Here is a 20,636-nt window from a genome sequence, read left to right as displayed (position 1 = left end):
TCTTTGTGACCCCATGGACTGTAGCACGCCAGGCTTCCTTGTCCATCACCAACTCCTAGAGCTTGCTCAAACTCATGCTCATCGAGTTGGTGATGTCATCCAACCATCTTATCCTCTGTTGTCCTCTTCTCCTCCTACCTTAAATCTTTCCCGGCATCAGGGTCTTTTCTGAAGAGTCAGTTCTTCGCATCAGGTGGCCAAAGTATTAGAGTTTCAGCATCAGTTCTTCCAATGAATACTCAGGACTGATTTCCTTTAGTATGGACTGGTTTGATCTCCTTACAGTCCATGGGACTCCTGAGAGTTTTCTCCAATACCACAGTTCAAAAGCATCAATTCTTTGGCACTCAGCTTTCTTTATGGTCCAACTCTCTCATCCATACATGACTACTGGAAAAACCATAGCCTTGACTAGATGGACCTTTGTTGGCAAAGCAAGGTCTCTGCTTTTTAATATGCTGTTTCGGTTGGTCATAGTTTTTCCTTCCAGGAGCAAGAATCTTTTAATTTCATGGCTGCAGTCACCATCTGCAGTGATTTTGGAGCCCAAGAAAATAAAGTCTGTCACTGTTTCCATTGTTTCCCCATCTATTTGCCATGAAGTGATGGGACTGAATGCCATGATCTTAGTTTTTTGAATGTTGAGTATTAAGCCAGCTTTCCCACTCTCCTCTTTCACCTTCATCAAGAGGCTCTTTAGTTCCTCTTCACTTTCTTCCATAAGAGTAGTGTTATCTGCATATCTGAGGTTATTGATATTTCTCCTGGCAATCTTGATTCCAGCATGTGCTTCATCCAGCCCAGCTTTTTGCAGGATGTACTTTGCATATAAGTTAAACAAGCAAGGTGACAATATACAGCCTTGACGTACTCCTTTTCCAGTTTGGAACCAGTCTGTCCATTGTCCCATGTCCGGTTCTAACTGTTCTTGACCTGCATACTGGTTTCTCAGAAGGTGGGTAAGGTGGTCTGGCATTCCCATCTCTTTAAGAATTTTCACAGTTTGTTGTGATCCACACAGTCAAAGGCGTTGGTGTAGTCGATAAAGCAGATGTTTTTTGGAATTCTCTTGCTTTTCCTATGATCCAACAGATGTTGGCAATTTGATCTCTGGTTTCTCTGCCTTTTCTAAATCCAGCTTGAACAACTAGAAGTTCTCAGTTCATGTACTGTTGAAGGCTTGCTTGGAGAATTTTGAATATTACTTTACTTTATGGCCTTAAAAAATTGTAACCACTAATCCTGATCTCAGACAAATGTTTTATCATCTAAAATATTATGTAATTTACCTTAAAATGGGATAGTTTCCTGTGTGTAGATGTGTGTGAACACAAAGCCTTGTCAACATACAAATCATTCAATGTGAGAAAAGAAACATTAAAAATCACTGATTTTCGAAGAAAGTTTGGCATTTTCTCTTGTCATGATTTTGGAACAGAATTGGACTAAATGATGGATCAGTCTGGTAGCTTTCAGAGTGGCTACCTAAAAGAGATGCTCAAACATCACTGAAACTGATTAAAACTTGGAATAAAAGCATAGGTCAAGTCTGTTAATTCAGGTTGTTACTTATAACTCTTTAGATAACCAGAAAAAAATTCAGTTTGGTTTGTTTCCTCTTTCTCTACTTATTTTGAATTGGACTATATTATACCATTTAATGTGTAAGCTCAATTGCCTCGTAAGGAAGATGGGTGCTGGAAAACCTTTCATTTTCTTAGTATAATCAACATGTCTCTCCTCATCAAAATGACCTTGGATATACTGGATTTAAATGAAGTAGTGGGTTAAATCATATGGTCTGCAGCAGGAATATGGGATAAGGTTAAACTGGTGTTCATAGTAAACCAAGAGAGAGATCGGTGGTGGTTTTAGTGGTGCTGAATGGAGCTGGCTGGGGTAACACAGGATTGAGACAAGAATTATAGAGCCAGAGGGAGGAAACGGGAAGGAAAACACCTGATAGATGGGAGGCCAAGAAGGGAAACTTGGAACGGTGCAGATATAATGGAAATTTTCTAAATGAATGCTGTACACTGTGAAATAGAATTCCTTTCCATGTGATCTCTGTTAACTTTAATAAACTCACCATTACTTATTAATGCTCCTTTGTGAAGAGAATTTTATTTGGTGGTTTAGTCGCTAAGTCGTGTCCGAGTCTTGTGACCCCGTGGACTATAGCCCACCAGGCCTCTGTCCATGGAATTTTCCATGCAAGAATACTGGAGTGGGTTGTTATTTCCTTCTTCAGGGAATCTTCTGGACCCAGGAACTGAACCCGGGTCTCTGGCATTGCAGGCAGACTCCTGCACTGCAGGTGGATTCTTTACTGACTGAGCTATGAGGGAAGCCCAAATTTTATTTGGGGAGAGCTTAAAGGAGAATGATGAGTTACAAACTTAAATAAGCGTATAATTTTTCATCATTAGAGAATGACTTTCATAAAAAAGCAAACTGACAGTATTAGGAAAAAGACTAACCTTTGTGGTCAGAGAATTCTAGCAAATGCTTCTCTGAAACAAGGGAAAGAAACAAATCATTATCCCCAGTATCAAAGCTGAGTGATACAATTAATAAGACCAAACTAATAGCTATAAATAAAACTTGGCATATAACAAGCAACTAATTCTATAGTATAACAAAAATCTGGTACTTTACCTTAATTTAGTGTAGGCCATTGCGGGTTCACATTTTGGACAACTAACCAAGAAAACTGTTAGAGTCAAGTTTAGTCCTTCAGTTTTGATGGTATAAAATCTGATTAGTGACCCTTCTCAACAGATCACCCTGATCCAATTTATATTGCTTCCACTTTGATGCTCTACTCATGAAATCTATTCCTGTACACATTTCCCAGCTTTCTGAAAAAGTATTATATTTGGGTTTATCCGATGTTCTCACAGGTCACAGCTGATATATTATCCTCTGGGCTCTGCTGGATCGTGAGTTTTATAACACGTCTAGAAGAAAAAAGCAGTGGTGGGTAGGCACACGCTCTGGGCAGTTTTAGCAGTTCCTTGCAAGCTAGCCACCTCAGGGGGAAGTCCATGCAGGTTCTTCAGACAAAGGAAGTCTCACCTGCTTAGACAGAGGTTAAAAGGCTGCTTCTACAAGCCAAGGGGGCTTGGCAGCATGGGGTGGTGGTGGTGATTTGAAGTCTTGAGCTTGGTTAGAATCTGCCTATGTTGTTGTTCACTTGCTAAGTTGTGTCCACCTCTTTGTGACCCCATAGAGTGCAGAAGACCAGGCTCCCCTATCCTTCACTATCTCCCGGAGTTTGCTCAGATTCATGTCCACTGAGTCAGTGATGCCATCCAACCATCTCACCCTCTGCCATCCTCTTCTCCTTTTGCCCATATGATCCTTTTCCAACTTTTCAGGCTCTACTCTAGCTCTATTCTATTCAATGCTCTAACTGTAATGAGATTCTAGGACTTCCCTGGTGGCTCAGTGGTTAAGAACCCACCTGTCAATGTGGGGGGTATGGATTTGATGAGAACCCCACACACCATACTAGACAGTGGCCCCTGCTCACTGCAGCTAGAGAAAGGCTGCAACCAGCAACAAGACCCAGCAGAGACAAAACAACAACGAAAAACAGAGATTCTATACAACTGGGAATTCAATTTGCATGTGTAATTCCACTGCCCACAGATCAGAAATTGGGTTTGATTTTTAGAAATATCTTCCCTGTGGCTATAAGAGATAAAAATTACCTCCAGAACTGTTATTAAAGCTTTTATTTCCTTTAGAAAGACGTTAAGCTTAGAATTTAAAGCCCTGAGCTCACTATTTTATTCCCCCCATTGCTGCAACTCCATTACACTCTATTTTTACTAAAATGTTCTATGGAAGCAATTACTAGGCCACCCAAAGAGAAGACTCAGCTTCTATAGGCACTTGATTACAGGTATCTATAGGTGATCATTTGAACAGCACTTGCACAACTGCATTTCATGGATGACGTGTCCTTTTTATCCCTAGAAGGAGGTCATTAACGCCAAAAGTCTAATCAGATCAGAGGATCCAGTCCAGGAAAGTAAAATCATTTTAGAAAGCTAATGTGAAAGATTCTGTTCCTCTGAAACCATTCTTGGTACCAACTATACTAGTCAGCCAATAGACAGATTAAAGGATATTCCACAAAGATTTGACCTTACACAATTGTGGGAGTTTGTTAGTGTCTGTACAGGAGTTTGTTAGTATCAGGGTTTCCCTGGTAGCTCAGCTTGTAGAGAATCCACCTGCAGTGCAGGAGACCCCAGTTCAGTTCCTGGGCTGGGGAGCTCTTCTGGAGAAGGGATAGGCTACCCACTCCAGTATTCTGGCCTGGAGAATTCCATGGACTGTATAGTCCATGGCGTCGCAAAAAATCAGACACAACTGAGTGACTTTCACTAGTGTCTGTAAGTCTTTGCCTCTGACGCTGGAGCTGAAGTCTGAAGGCCGGATAGCCAGGAAGGAAAGATGGATGCAACGGAGGGAAAAGCACAGACAAGCTATGAGCCACAGACAAGAATGGGACGTAAGAGGATGAACTGAACACATATCAGTTCTTGCCATCTCTGCCCTTGATGCTATCGATGTCTCCAAGAGAAGCTATTGCTATTTGCCTTCATCATGGAACATGCTATGCACCTGGCTCAGGAACCGGAGAGCCCGAAGGGGGATCAGGAGAAGGTGGGTGCTGTCTTTTCCGATAAGATGAGCCAGCAGAGAAGCCATGGTGTGTGAGTTGCAAAATGGATGGTTTTTCACTTCTGCCCTTCTAATTCTGCACAACAAGGTTTGAGTCACCCTGTAGAGAATACAGAGAAAAGTGAATTGCGGGAAATGTATTTCAGTCTAGCTGAACTGACACACTTCAAGCACTACCACATGTTTATGAGAGAGGAGTGTGGAAATCCTCACTACAAAGTGGACAAGTTGGTTTCTCCTTTAACTTTTATTATTTTTGGTTCACGTACATTGAAGACTTGTTATTATGTGCATACAATTTTAGATCATTTTTTTAATTGACCCCGTTATCATTACACAATGTCCCTCTTTATAGCCCTATTCCTTTTCTGAAGTCTATTTTGCTTGGTATTATATGCCTACTCCAGCTATTTTGTGGTAAGTGTTTGCATGGTATAGATTTTTTCATTCTTTTACTTTTAACCCATCCATATCTCTATACTTAAAATGGGTTTCATCAAATACCCAGTTTAGTCTTATGTAGCTGTGTCTATAAAGAATATTTTTGCAAGACTTATTACAAAAATTTGCTTTTTGTTTGCCTTCTATAATTAAATTCTCACTACATGGAGTGCCACTGTATTAAATTTATGTTTTCAGAAGTCCCAACTAAAATTTAAATATATTCCCTGGGATGAAAGGCACATCAATAAATTTATGACCACTTATCTCATGAGTAGAAGGAAGAATCCAGAGAAATCAGAGTCCATGGTGGATAAACTTTGACACCTAGGGTGGATTTGAGACAGCAGTGGGATATGTGATATGGTAGAAGGGTTACCCTGTGTGAAAGTGACCACAGATGATACAAGATGGACAGAGAAGTGGAGAGAAGGGAGAAGAAACAAGAAAGAAGTAAATGTATAAAAAAGCAGCAAGAGCAATGAAAGCAAAACCGACTTCAAGGTAGGTTTAGAGTGAAAGAACTAATTATCAAAAAAGAAAACTCTTTATCTTACTTTATGGGTTTTTCTAAGTGCCAGGACTATAGACAGTACCCTCATTTAATCTCATTTCATCTGGTCTAATTAGGGTGCAGAAACTCACAGAGGTTGTCAGAAAGAGAACAGAGGTTGATGAGGCCATGAGTTAACTCAGTGCCCAGACGGTTCTTTTGTAACGTGGAATTTCGACCTGTTACATTTCCAGATCATCTGCAGATTTCTCACTATCGAGAGTGTTACCTCGCTGCATAGCCCCACTATGGGGCTACACTGTATTTGTAGTTCTGTGCATGGAACCTGCTCTGTTTTTGCTGTTGTTGTCATATTCCTTTCATAATCATTCTCTTTTGCTCGGGGGCACATAATGTCTTTTTCCATCATAGTTCACTAATCAAGGCCTTGCTTCTGTCATAACAATTCAGTTCAGTTCAGTCACTCAGTCAGCCCTGACTCTTTGTGACCCCATGGACTGCAGCACGCCAGGCTTCGCTGTCCATCACCAACTCCCAGAGCTTGCTCAAACTCATGCCTATTGAGTTGGTGTCATCCCCTTTTCCTCCTGCCCTCAATCTTTCCCAGCATTGGAGTCTTTTCCAATGAATCAGTTCTTTGCATCAGGTGGCCAAAGTATTGGAGCTTCAACTTCAGCATCAGTTCTTCCCATGAATATTCAGGACTGATTTCCTTTAGGATGGACTAGTTTGATCTCCTTGCAGTCCAACGGACTCTCAAGAGTCTTCTCCAACACCACAGTTCAAAAGCATCGATTCTTCAGCACTCAGTTTTCTTCATGGTCCAACTCTCACAACCCTACATGACTACTGGAAAAACCATAGCTTTGACTAGACGGACTTTTGTTAGCAAAGTAATGTCTCTGCTTTTTAATATGCTGTCTTGGTTGGTCATAGCTTTTCCTTCCAGGAGCAAGAGTCTTTTAATTTCATGACTGCAGTCACCATCTGCAATGATTTTGGAGCCCAAGAAAATAAAGTCTGTCACTGTTTCCATTGTCTCCCCATCTATTTGCCATGAAGTGAAGTGGCTGGATGCCATGATCTTAGTATTTTAAATGTTGAGTTTTAAGACAGCTTTTTCACTCTCCTCTTTCACTTTCATCAAGAGGTTCTTCAGTTCCTCTTCGCTTTCTGCCATAAGGGTGATGTCCTCTGCATATATGAGGTTACAGATATTTCTCCCAGCAATTCTGATTCTAGCTTGTGCTTCATCCAACCTGGCATTTTGCATGATGTACTCTGCATATAAGTTAAATAAATAGGATGACAATATACAGCCTTTATGTACTCCTTTCCCAATTTGGAACCAGTCCATTGTCCCATGTCTGGTTCTAACTCTTGCTTCTTGACTGGTTTTTGGTCTCAGTTGCCACTGTTGCTTCTATACTGGTTTTTCAGGAGGCAGGTAAGGTGGTCTGTTATTCCCATCTCTTTAAGAATTTTCCAGTTTCCGTGTCATAACAATTAAGCTACATTTACTCTTGGGCACAGAGTGACTCCATCAATGTCAAAATCCTATTTGACCTTGAATGGTTTTACCCTGATTAAAGGCTTTCTCAGCAAATAGAAAATAATACCTGCATATAACAGCAAAGAAATACAGAGGCATAATGTCACTTAGATTCCAGATAGACCAGAAACATATGCCCTGAGGGGAATCATCAACTATGTTAATAAGGGAAGATGCATTTTATACCACGGGGTCTTTATATGCTTTCACATATGCCACCATGATACTGCTGAGGCTGCTGGGGACAACAGAGAATGACGGAATAAGGCCGTCTTTCTTTGGCAGAGCACCTCACCAATTACAAGGAATTCTTGTTGTATGTTCACTCATTTGATCATTCCACTGTTGTGAGGAAGGCAAGGAATGACTACTGAGTTTTTAGCGGGGGAAGGTCACGCTAAGTGAGTGACTTGCCCAGGGTCACACCAGTGGCAACTGAGGCCAAATACCAGGCTCTTGCTCCTTAACTAGTATCTTTGTGGATTGATTTTGGGTGGAAAAAGACAAATCTGACAGAACTATCTGCTTACATGAGACTGAGAGCTTGGAAAACGGCCAAAGATCACCCTGTAAATAAATCAAAGCCAGAATTTTACTTTTGCTTTAGTTACTAAATTTTTATAGCATCGATCCATTTTCAGTTGTTTTCTTAAGCCAAGTAAATGTCAAAAGATAATCAACATTCACCCGCTCAACTCCCTGAGCTGCTGCCAAACTCCATGGCATATAATAGAAACAATTTGGTCTGACTCACTTTTATGGGTCTGGAAGATCCTTGTATTTATCTCTGCTCACTCACATTTTACCAGTTCTTTCAGACCTATTTCAGAGATCATTTCTTCCACGAAGTCTCAGATCTTCTGCAAACAGATGTGAAACTTTTTCTTTTGAACTGCCACTGTACTGTGCTTGTGCTCATGTTATTGTTGTTTAGCGCTAAGTCATGTCATGTCTGACTTCTCTGTGACTCCACGGACTGTAGCCCGCCAGGCTCCTCTGTCCGTGGGATTTCCCAGACAAGAACACTGGAGTGGGTTGCCATTTCCTTCTCCAGGGGATCTTCCCGACCCAGGGATGGAATTCACGTCTCCTGCTTGGCAGGCGGATTCTTCAGCTTGAGCCACCTGGGATGTATTATTTCTCAAACTTACTTTCTCGGAGCTGCTGAATTAATTAAACAAGGAGGCCATTGGATGGGGGGATCTTTGCGTCATGGCAGCCTGTGAAACTAAACCAAAATCTCAGCCTGGAAATGCCTCAAGGTTATGAAATCAAAGTGTTAAGGACAACCAATCACAGATGGCCAGCTAGGCTTTAAACTACAATTAATGTAATCATTTCCTTTCTTTGCTTCTGCACTTTTTCTGAAAGTCCTTCCTGTGGCTCCCAATGGCAGAGAGCTGCTAATCATTTCTGGCTGGGTGCTGTCTGATTCAAATATACTTTTGCTCATATAGTATTATAAATACAATGGATAAACAATAAGTTCTCTATACCATACTGTATACTATACTGTATAGTATCCTATAATGAAAAATAATACATATATACATATAACTGGATCACTTTGCAGTATAGCAAAAATTAACACAACATTGTAAATCAACTATACTACAAAAACTAAATTAAGAAAAGATTTTTGCTCAAATGTACTCTTAAATTCAAAAATTTCCTCAGTTTCTCTTTTAAAAGTGCTTTCTCATTAAACATATGAAAAGGGAAAAAGAGAAATCAGAAGTTAAGCCAAATCAAGAAGAAGATAAGATTTCTTGTACGAGTCACATATTTCAGAAGTGTGTATTGAGCGCTTATAATGTACAAGGTATTATAGATTCTTTGAATATATCAGTAAAAGTGAAATTCCTGCCCCATGGCAAGGCTGGGGTTAATAAAATATTCATTGCATTGAACTCTGAACTTCACTGCAGTTTATCATTGGTATTGCTCTTTCATGAGTGCCTTTTACCTTTATAAGTTCCATGACATGTATGTGTGCTCACTAAAACAAATTTAAGCCCTGTAAAAACAAGAATTGTATTTTACTTACCATTTATCACATTTAGAATCTGATTTAAGTGACTATCTATAAAAGGACATTCAAATGACTGTTGATTCAAATCTGACTATCTCAATCTGATAAGGACTGTAAACTCTGGTGAATGGATACAGGGCATAAGCAGGTGATGTAAAGGAGAGAACTGGCTGGAGGCGGCAAAGTTATAAAAGGCTTGCTTCAGGTAAACAGGGAGGCTGGCACTGAGCTCCAAATGTTTGTAGCCTTTTAGGAATGCTGCCTTCAGAGAGGGTAAAGGCAGGATCTGTGAAGGTGCACTTATCTGAGTTGTAATGCTTTGCATTCCACCTCCCAGATAATTAAGATAGAAGACTCTAGAAAAGGTCTTACCTTTCTGTGTTTCAGCTACAGTGATTCATTACTGAGATGTTTCATGATTAACTGCCATCATTTTTTTTGGACCACCTGTAATGCAGTAACTGCCTAGAATATACCAGTGTAAGTCTCCCAGTCGTGTCCAACTTTTTGTGACCCCATGGACTGTGGGTAGCCTTTCCCTTCTCCAGGGGAGCTTTCCAACCCAGGGATCAAACCCAGGCCTCCCACATTGCAGGCAGATTCTTTACCAGCTGAGCCACAAGGGAAGTCCATGAATACTGGAGTGGGTGAAGTCGCTCAGTCGTGTCCGACTCTTTGCGACCCCATGGACTGTAGCCTACCATGCTCCTCCGTCCGTGGGATTCTCCAGGCAAGAATACTGGAGTGGGTTGCCATTTCCTTTTCCTGGAGATCTTCCCAACCCAGGGATCGAACCCGGCTCTCCTGCATTGCAGGCAGATGCTTTACCATCTGAGCCACCAGTAGCCTATCCCTTCTCTAGCGGATCTTCTCTACCCAGGAATTGAACCAGGGTCTCCTGCATTGCAGGCGGATTCTTTACCAACTGAGCTATCAGGGAAGCCCAGAATGTACCAAGTGTCAACTAAAATTGGCAATTTCTATTTTTTCAACAGAAGTTATAAAATCACATACTGATGGGAAATCCTAATGTTCATAACTGATAACTTCATCAAAATTCTAACTATAGCTGTGCATTTTAAAAATATTCAAAACAGACAGGGCCACCAGTTTGCAACCTTTTTGAGACTTCTATTTTCGTGTCAATGTTACATAATTATTCAATCAGTTAATTAAGTACTGGGGCTTCTGCAGTGAATAAAATTCTTTGCTCTTGTGGCTCATTCATTCTGGTGGTGGTGGTGGCATGCAGGAGTGAGGGAGAAACAGGCAGAATGTCAATAAACAAAAACAAAATATGTTCGGGAGTGATAAGTTCTATGGAGAAAATTCATTTGGGAAAGGGACAGGGCTACCTGGAGTAGGATGGGCAAAGGCAGATTATCTTAGGCGAATGGTTAGAGGATGACTCTGAAAAAGCAAGGAACTGGAGCAGAGAATGGAAATAAATGAGTGGACGAGCCATGAGGTCATCTAAGAGCTCTTCCAGTGAAAGGGAGTAAATGCAGCAGCCTTGCACGGGGAAAACAGTTCGTGTTTTTAAGGAGTACCTAAGAGTACAGTGTGACCAGAGCCTAATGAGAGAAACGGAGACGAGGTCAGAGAGATCATGGGAGCCAAAGCCCGTTAAACTTTTAGGTCACAGCATGGACTTAAGCTTTTATTCTGAATAAGACAGGTGGCTTAAGCAATTCAGGCTGCTATAACAGAATATCACAGACTGGAAGGCTTACAGACAACTAAGATTTAGTGTTTAGAGTTCTGGAGGCTGCAGCTTTGAGATTAGGGTGCCAGCATTGTTGAGTTCTGCTGACAGCTCTCTGCAAGGTGGCAGAAGGCCATTATCCTCACATGACAAAGAGTGTAAGAGAGATTTCAGGGATCTCTTTTTAAGATCAACGATCTCATTCATGAGGGCGCCACCCTCACAACCTAATCCTCTTCTGGAGGTCTCATCTCCTCATATCATTCCCTTGGGGGTTAGGATTCAACATATGGGTTTTGAGGGGACACAGACTTTCAGTTTACAACAACAAAAAACATTGAAAGATTTTAATCAGAAGAGTGACATGATTAAATTATATTTTTCAAAGGCCTCTCTGTTACATTGAGTTTCTCTGGTGGCTCAATTAAAAAAAAACAAAAACAAAAACAAAAAACCGCCTGCCAATGCAGGAGACACAAGTCTGATCCCTGGGTCAGGAAGACCCCTGGAGAAGGAAATGGCAACCCACTCCAGGATTCTTGCCTGGGGGCTCCCATGGATGGAGGAGCTAGAGGCTACGGGGTTGCAAAAAGAGTGAGACATGACTTGGTGACTAAATACCAACAACACAACTAGCTGCTATGTTAAGATGAGACTGTGTGAGGCAGGAATGCGGAGAGAGCAGTTAAGAGGTTACTGTGAAGTGAAGCGAAGTCGCTCGGTCGAGTCCGACTCTTTGCGACCCCATGGACTATAGCCTACCAGGCTCCTCAGTCCATGGGATTTTCTAGGCAAGAGTACTGGAGTGGGGTGCCATTTAAGAGGCTACTGTAATTCTCCAAAAGAGCTTATGGCAAAACTGAATTGGCAATTAGACCTTTGACCAGTGAGACTGAGTAGTTAGTTGTATACATAAATTTGGACTTGTGAGACTAGCTCGGGCAATGGAGTATCTGGAATTACCGGTGATGGGATCTAAATCATGGTGTTGAGTGAGGTCGCCATTGAAATGAGGGTCAATGAGATGTGAGGACAGAGCTCTGGGATGCTCTCTCTACATGTAGAGGATGAGAAATTGAAGACGATCCAGCAAAGGCAAATGAAAAGGACTCATCCAAGCATCACGAGAGAGTAAATAAACTGGAGGCCGAATTTTGGAAATGTTTTTAGGAGGATCCGCCGGGCAAATGCTCTCAACAAACTGAGTAGCTGAGGATTGCAACTGACCTTCGGGCTTGGCAACGTCTTGGCAAGACAATTTTAGTAGATTCATGGAAATAAAGTATGAGCAGAATGGGTTCAAGAGAGAATAACAGGAGAGAAAGTTGAAAACATGACTTTGAGAATTCTTTCAAATGTATCATAACTCATTTGAAATTATTTTCAAATTTATTGTAGAGAAAACTGAGGCACTAGCTGGAGAGAAATATAGAGTGATGAGGTTACTTTTTGCTGCTGTTGTTTTTAACTGGTTTTAAAAGGTGTGGGATATGTTAACATTTTTATCTGTTGGGAGGAATCATCTAATAGAAAGAGAGGCTTTGCCAGTGGAAGAAAGACAGCGGTCAGGGTTTGTAGGAGGTAAATTTTTGGTGCATGGTTTGGTAAGTTTTAGCACATTTATAGAGCGGTGTGCCTGTTACCAGAATTACTATTCCACTTGAAAAGCACCTTCAGGCTGCCCCTTTTTAGTCATGCATTCAAACCACCCCAAGTCTTGGTACAGCTGATCTTTGCTCCATGGCTATGCTTTTACCTTTTTTCAAATACATTTTACTCAGTGTTTCCCACAAGGTTTCTAGCACTCCAGGGGAATTCCAGAAACCTCTTACTTCCTGTCTGGGGTGAAGTTGGTAATATTAACTGCTTCCTTGTGGACAGGTCCTAAGAGGAACTGTGTTGAAATGAAGGAACTTAATCTGATGATTCACCCTCTGTGGGCACAAGCATACGTGGCAAGATGAAGTGGGAAGGAAGAATCAAATATTCATATTCACTTCTATCTTTTTCCCTAGGTTATCTCTTGCCATCTCCTGTTGTGATAGATATCTCAAACTGCATTGACAGTCTGAAGACTTCCACAGAGATCAAGGGGTCCTGGTCTAAATTATATCATTCAAAGATGCTGCTCCTATCACAAAACAGGACAGACTCAAAATGGGTACAAGAGATCAGACTGACTGTCTTCCTGCCTTGGAATAATACTAAAAATTCAAGCTCTATGAGGACTAAGCTTGGAGGCTGAGCTGGTGACCGTCTTCAGAGGTCTTCTGGCCAAAGGAAAGTCATAGATGGAGGAGAAGCACCTGACAGGGAGGTATGTGGACCTTCAGGAGGGAGCTGATGGCTAGAAACTCCAGTCTACTGTGCGGGTAACCGTGGTATTACCTGCAGGAGCCAGCACCCCATAGCACCGGTGCTATAGGACAACAAGGGGGGAAGGCAGCTCTCCCTCCCGCCATGGGTGTGTGCTCAATTATCTGAACAGGCTTGTCCTTCCCTTTCCATAAGTATATTTAGATTTAAATGAGATAATTTAGGGAATAAAATGAAGAATTAAAAATTGGACTTGGTTGAATTAGTGATCTTGATAAATGATTTTAAACTGAATTTACTCCAATACTATTTTTCTGGAGGCAGGTTGGGCATTAGTTTTCTTCTCACTCAAATTGGTATCTGTAGAATCGAAACCTCTTACGCATGTCTAGGGTCAGACATATTGACTTTGAAGCCCAGAAACCAGCTTTTGAGCCAGTTATGGCTGGACTGCCAACCTCTGACTCACACCAAAATCTTCTTGATGAGTGAGACCTGGGTACCTCCTTATCCCTGATGGCTGAGGCTTCCTTCAGTTGAAAACTGTGTTACTAAGATTTCATCTAAAATGCAGTACCAATTTCAGCTCAACGCTTTAATCATAAAGTATCTATTGAATCATGATCAGTTTTAAAATATCTTAAGGGTTCAACTGTTTATGAATCTTGTTTTCCTGGGGAGAGGGTAGAGCGGAGGGAAGGTGCCAGGGCAAAGAGATGACTTATAGCTCTATGTCCGCCTCTTTGTACCAGAGAGAGATGCTACCAAGCAGAGCAGAGCTTCCTGGGAGCCTGGAGTGAGTGCTCGGCAACTCCCAGGACAGCCCATGAGTCTCATGGGCCCCCACAGCCCGGAGCCCTAGCTTTGAAAAGCCTTTACCCAGGACCCTGCACTCTTCAAGTTCTTTTCCCAAGCTTAAGAAGGAAAAGAATCACCCGGGGAGCCTGTTAAACATGAAGTTTCCGGGTTAGCTGTCCTGGGTTTCTGCATTTTTTAACAAGCATGAACCTCAGTTTGAGTAAAGACACCACAGAGGACTTGGTTAATGAGTTCCGGCTGCGCAGCTGGAACCGCACGCGGTCTGAAGCCTTCGCAGTAAGGAACCCCAATTACTGTCACTTCCCTGCGCTGATGCACACTCAACGGGCTCGGCAGGCCCCGGGCTCTCCACTCCAGGGCTGAATCAGCAGTTAAGCACTCCTATTCTTTGGAAATTCTCCACTCGTGTGGATTTCTGTTTCAACACCAAAGAACCAGCGTCCTCAACTTGCGCTGGCAGGAGATTCACATCCTGGTGCTCACCTGCCATCTGGTGGTGAGAAATGAACACCAAGATACAGGGAAATTTTTCTCCATTCTGCTTTTTCCCCATCGTTAACAACTCAGAGTGGTTACTGTAAAATGTAAAAGGTGCATTAAAAAAAAAAACCAAAACGTATAAAGATGGGGAAAGTGCATGAGCAAATGCTATTGCCCGACTGTGCTTTGGTGCCTTACCTGGCAAGCACCTTACCTGGCAAGCGCCTTACCTGGAGAGTGGGTGTTTGAGGGATTCATCTCAGGGCAGGAGGTCATTTCCTCCTCAGAGTAGCTCTGATGTCAGCTTCTCTGGTACCAGGCTCCTGTCCCACCTCTAGAGGAGCTGGGGCCTCCTGGGGCTGGCACTGAATTTAGGGACGAGCCAAGGCAAGGTTTGATGTATCAGGTCCTGTACTCTGGAAAGTTGTGATAGGAAAAAGACATTCTATCAACATTATATATGATGAAGAGTCATTAATCCACAGAATTCTTAACAGTGGGATCCAGGGTTTACTTTTCATCTTACAAAGAAGCCTTGTGAATTTAAGCTGACAAAATGCACCGTTAGGGCATTCAGGTTTACCGGCCTTCTGGGCACAACTGTGTTTGCACTTATTTAAACTGCATTTTCTAGATTGACTCTTGAGACTGGGGCTGGAAAAGAACGTGACTGTATGTGGATGTGGGTGGAGGAGAGTTCAGCTTCTCCTGTTTTAGTCAACAGCGGGTGTATACCAAACTCCCATTACAGTCATGAGAAAATAAAATCTAGAGTGGAAAGACCAACCAAAGGAGGTTTAGAAGATCTGAGCTCTCACTCCATTTTTCTTTCTGACAAGTCTTTTGATGACCTTAAGTCTCCATTTCTTCTCTTGTAAAATGCAGGTTTTATACTTATCTTACAAGATTATCATTGAGATGAATGAGATTCTGGAAGTAGAAGGGTTTTGAAATTATGAAATGTAGAATGTATGATTGTATCCATTGAGTTATATCAGTTCCATTGATGGCCAGGAGGAAAGTTTCAGGTGTGTGGGTAAAATGAGACACTGATGTCCATGGGTATCTACTGGGAATCTTTCTGAATAACGGAAAAAAAAAGGCTCCAAAAGTTGTCATCTATGTGTTGATGATGATACAATTTTTAAAAAATTTGCTGTGTTTAGAGTTCATGAAAGACATTTGTGACTATTACATTAAAAAATGGCAAAACAATGGCAGTAGTAACAGTAAAATTACTTTTAGCTATAAAGGGTTGATTCTAAATGTTTTGGCTTTTAAATAATATAGTTTTAGAAAGAGGCATAGTTATAACTGCTCTTTTGTTCATACTTGCTGATAAAGTTTTGAATCTAGCCTAGCCATTGTTTTTATTAGTCAGGTAATTATATAGTGTTTTACCAAACTCAAAGCTAATTCAAATGTGAGAGATTTTAACACTTATTTCTTAATTGTGAAAAATGAGCAGGTTCAATGAGCAGAAGGATTCTTACTCTCCTCTTTGTCAGGAATTTGAAAACAGTGGTATAGAATAAGTAAAACTGAGTCATGAATCTGATTTCTTTTGGCTCAGAAAACCTAGTTACGGAGCATTTTATATGAAAAAAAAAAGCATTTCTTTCTTTATATTTTTAATTTCAAAATCTTTTGAAGGAGAGTCTTTTGTATTTGGTTCTGATATACCTATGGATGCACATAGGATGAACACACACACACATACACAGTTCTCCTTGTATCCTATCTCTGTATTCTTAGCATCTTTCCATAGGTGTAAGGCATTTAAAAAGCAGAACACTGTGGAGGTACCTTAGATTTGAGGCAGTGAGGAACCCGAAGCACAGGATGGACGATGAAATGGAGCCACGGAAGGGACGGGAAAGGCGCACGAGGAAGGCCTCATAGTTTTTAAGGAGAGAGGCCCAGCTCGGTCCTGAATTTTTCCAGCAGCCTGCGCAGGGGGAAATTTGATCAGGTGCATGAGTCACCGTGTCCATAGAGTGAGAGCAGAACCAGTGCTCTGGCAGAGAGCTGTGTTCAGCCTCCGAAGCTGCTCACTTCGGTGGAACATTCTCACCTCAAGCTGGGCAGGAGCCTGGACTAAGGGATTATTTGGAAGAAACCAAACAAGTTATCTTTCCTCTGAAAAAGCACAGTCTGTGTGCCTTTGTCAGCGTGTAAGTAGAAATCCAGAGGGGTTGGGATTTAATCGCTCTATCTAATAATAGTTTTAAAAATGATTTCTCATAGATGATAAAATTACTTTTTTCAATTACATGAGGGGAGAATGAAAAATTGGTAAGAAACAATAGACATAGGAAAAAGAGGAATTAAAAATAAAGACACTCAATACAGAGAGCTAAAAAGCAGGCATTCAGGCCATACTGTCTCTGAAATAAGCAGCAAATTATTTAATATTCCTGGCACATTAAGCAATGGGAGGAGGTTTAGGAAAGGGGTGATCTCTGAAAACACCTAACCTTTAGCTTTAGCGTAATCATGTACAGTAAGTAGATCCAGGACTTCAAGCTGAGGGTTGCAGCTCTGCCTTCAGGTGTCAGGATGACTTAAGGTCAGTCGTATTTCTTTTCTTGTAAGATGAGATGGTAGTTGCAAGACGGAAGACAGGAGCTGTCGGCCATCCCATCACACTGATTATAACTGCAGAGGCAAAGTCAGGCTGCCACCTGTAAAATGCCCCTTTGGTAAAACGCTTTTTCATGGGCTAAGGGCCGGCACAATAAATGTCACCACCAGGGGGCAGGAGTGCACTCTGGATAAACGGAGTGGTCGTGCACCCTTCTTTGTCTTCCAACCACAAACTCTCCGCTAGGTGACAGCAACATGAATATGATCGGAATAGTCATTAATGGGTTATATATAAAAAAATAATTCTTTTAAATCAGAGAGCAGCACTTTAAAAAAGTATCTACAGTTGGAAATTTTTTCTCTAGAATTTACCATTTGCTTTTAGACCTCCCATACACTAACCTAATACACAAAACCAAAACAAAATGCCCAAAACTTTTTTGGGGGGGCAAGCAGCAGTGCACATTCTAAAGAACCTGGGAAAGACTACTATTTGAAACCATTATTATTTAAGAGTTTACAGCTCCCAGTCTTTCTTATCCCAATTTAAAAAATTTAAAATAAGTGATTAAAATAGTTATTCCCTTGAAGATAATTATAGTTATTGTTTCAGTTCAGTTCAGTCTCTCAGTCTTGTGTGACTCTCTGCGACCCCATGAATCGCAGCACGCCAGGCCTCCCTGTCCATCACCAACTCCCGGAGTTCACGCAAACTCACGTCCATCGATTCAGCGATGCCATCCAGCCATCTCATCCTCTGTTGTCCCCTTCTCCTCCTGCCCCCAATCCCTCCCAGCATCAGAGTCTTTTCCAGTGAGTCAACTCTTCGCATGAGGTGGCCAAAGTACTGGAGTTTCAGCTTTAGCATCATTCCTTCCAAAGAACCCCCAGGACTGATCTCCTTTAGAATGGACTGGTTGAATCTCCTTGCAGCCCAAGGGACTCTCAAGAGTCTTCTCCAACACCACAGTTCTAAAGCATCTATTCTTCAGCGCTCAGCTTTCTTCACAGTCCAACTCTCACATCCATACATCACCACTGGAAAAACCATAGCTTTGACTAGACAGATCTTTGTTGGCAAAGTAATATCTCTGCTTTTTAATATGCTATCTAGGTTGGTCATAACTTTCTTTCCAAGGAGTAAGCGTCTTTTAATTTCATGGCTGCAATCACCATCTGCTGTGATTTTGGAGCCCCCCAAATAAATTCTGACATGGTTTCCACTGTTTCCCCATCTATCTCCCATGAAGTGATGGGACCAGATGCCATGATCTTAGTTTTCTGAATGTTGAGCTTTAAGCCAACTTTTTCACTCTCCTCTTTCACTTTCATCAAGAGGCTTTTTAGTTCCTCTTCACTTTCTGCCATCAGGGTGGTGTCATCTGCATATCTGAGGTGATTGATATTTCTCCCGGCAATCTTGATTCCAGCTTGTGCTTCTTCCAGCCCAGCGTTTCTCATGATGTACTCTGCATACAAGTTAAATAAGCAGGGTGACAATATACAGCCTTGACATACTCCTTTTCCTATTTGGAACCAGTCTGTTGTTTACTGACCACTAATGTGCTAAGGGTTGTATTTAGATGCTTTTAAAGCATTACTTTATTGAATCTGGATTGGAGCTTTTTAAGAAAGCCCAGGTTTGAACTTAAGCTTATTTAGGGACATCATCTCTGCATTTTCCATGATCTTATTATGCTTTTTCTGTTTGAGCCATTTTCAAAAGCCATACTGAAGAAAAAATTGGAACTACCCTCATAGTATGATTTTTAGTACACACATGGATGTATTGTCTCTACTTAAGACTTTCTTTCCCTGAGATAAAACATTAACCCAAAGAGGGACAATAATATAATTTGATTCTTCAGTTACACAGAAGGCTGAAAATGAAGACTGGTTTGGGAGTAATAGCAAAGTAAAAACTCATTCAAGCTGAAAGAGAAATGACGGGAGAGAATGGTAGATGAGAATAGGAGGGCCAGAGAAGGAGAAGATGAGGTGAAGGGGCTAGGAGTTCAGGTGGGCAGCTTCTCACCTCTATGCTTACCTCTGCTTCATGCCTTCAGAGAGCCTTACCTGTTTGTGGCCCTGGACAGCCCAGTGTAACCTGCCATGGGACAAATGCTTTCAGTGTGAAGCAGATATCTGAACATGTTTGAATCCCTTAGAGGCAAACACTGGACACTCAAGCTTTGAAAGCAGAGTAATAGTAAGTGGTTGTCTATAAGCCAGTGGTGGTGGGGGGGGGGGGCTCACCCTCAGGAACCCCCAGACCTTCACTGCTTCTTAATTCAGTTCTAAATGGGACTGGAACCTATCACAAAGGAGAGAAGGAATAAGAAGTAAAGGAGAAACATGCTTACGACAGTTTTTACACACAATGATTTTACTGTAGTCACGTAGTATTTTAATGTTCAAGTACTTTGTTCAATGTTCAAGTATCTTTAAGAGAAATAACAGGAAAATTATACGGCAATCCCAAGGACAAAATCTGTCTAATGGGAAGAAGAAAAAGCCCTTTTTTCGTTTCTGCCCAAGATAGTCTGGGGGTGGGGAGGAGTCTTGTAAGAGGAGAAAGGAACATGGATAGGAGACTTAGGGAAGGGTGTCCTAGAAGGGAGGAAAGAGGGGTGACCTGCTTCTTCTGTGCCCTGAACCATTACCCAGGTACCTGCACACAATTAAGGTGACCTCAGGTGCCATTAACCCAAATGAGTTGAAACAACCATAGTTAACTAGCCAACGACTTACCAGGGGCCAGGAGTTACTTTAAAAAAAATTTTTTTTTGCAAGCGTATTTATTTTTTCTTTTTTAAAAACTTTTAATTTCATATTGGAGTATAGCTGATTAACGATGTTGTGATAGTTTCAGGTAGACAGCAAAGGGACTCAGCCATAGACATACATGTATCCATTTTCCTCCAAATTCCCCTCCCACCCAGGCTGCCACATAACACTGAGCAGAGTTCCCTGTGCTATGTAGTAGGACTTTGGAGTTACTCTTAAGGCAAGCCCTACTGGGCAGGTGATATTATCCTTTCTTGGAGAGAAGGACTTGCTAGAGGGGCAAGATTCAGCAAAAGGCACAATCAGGATGCAAGATCTGTTCTTTTAGCAGCATCCTCTCTGATTTTTTAGGGCCAGCATGCTAAATCCTGGAGCTACATCCTGATTGCTACCAGGGGTCACACTAGCCAATGTGGATCAATCAGTAAGCACAGCTGGATCTAAATGCGATTAATTATATAACTGTGGCCTGTCCAAGTTTAGGTCTATTAAAATCGCAACATGAGACTGGGGCATTATAAAGGATTGCTGGGAAAATAAAAATGTTGGAATGTTCCACAGCCTGCCCTCCCTTTTTTTCTGGCTTAAACAAGAATAAAGGAAGATAAACAGCATGAATTCAACCCAACAGGCCACACGACCAGAAGTTTTTACCCTATATGCCTGGCAGTTGGCCACAAAATGATCTGCTCAACTTCTCCAGTGA

Source organism: Capra hircus, chromosome 7 (assembly GCF_001704415.2).
Source record: "Capra hircus breed San Clemente chromosome 7, ASM170441v1, whole genome shotgun sequence".
Taxonomy (NCBI): Eukaryota; Metazoa; Chordata; class Mammalia; order Artiodactyla; family Bovidae; genus Capra; species Capra hircus.
This window is presented reverse-complemented; position numbering follows the sequence as displayed.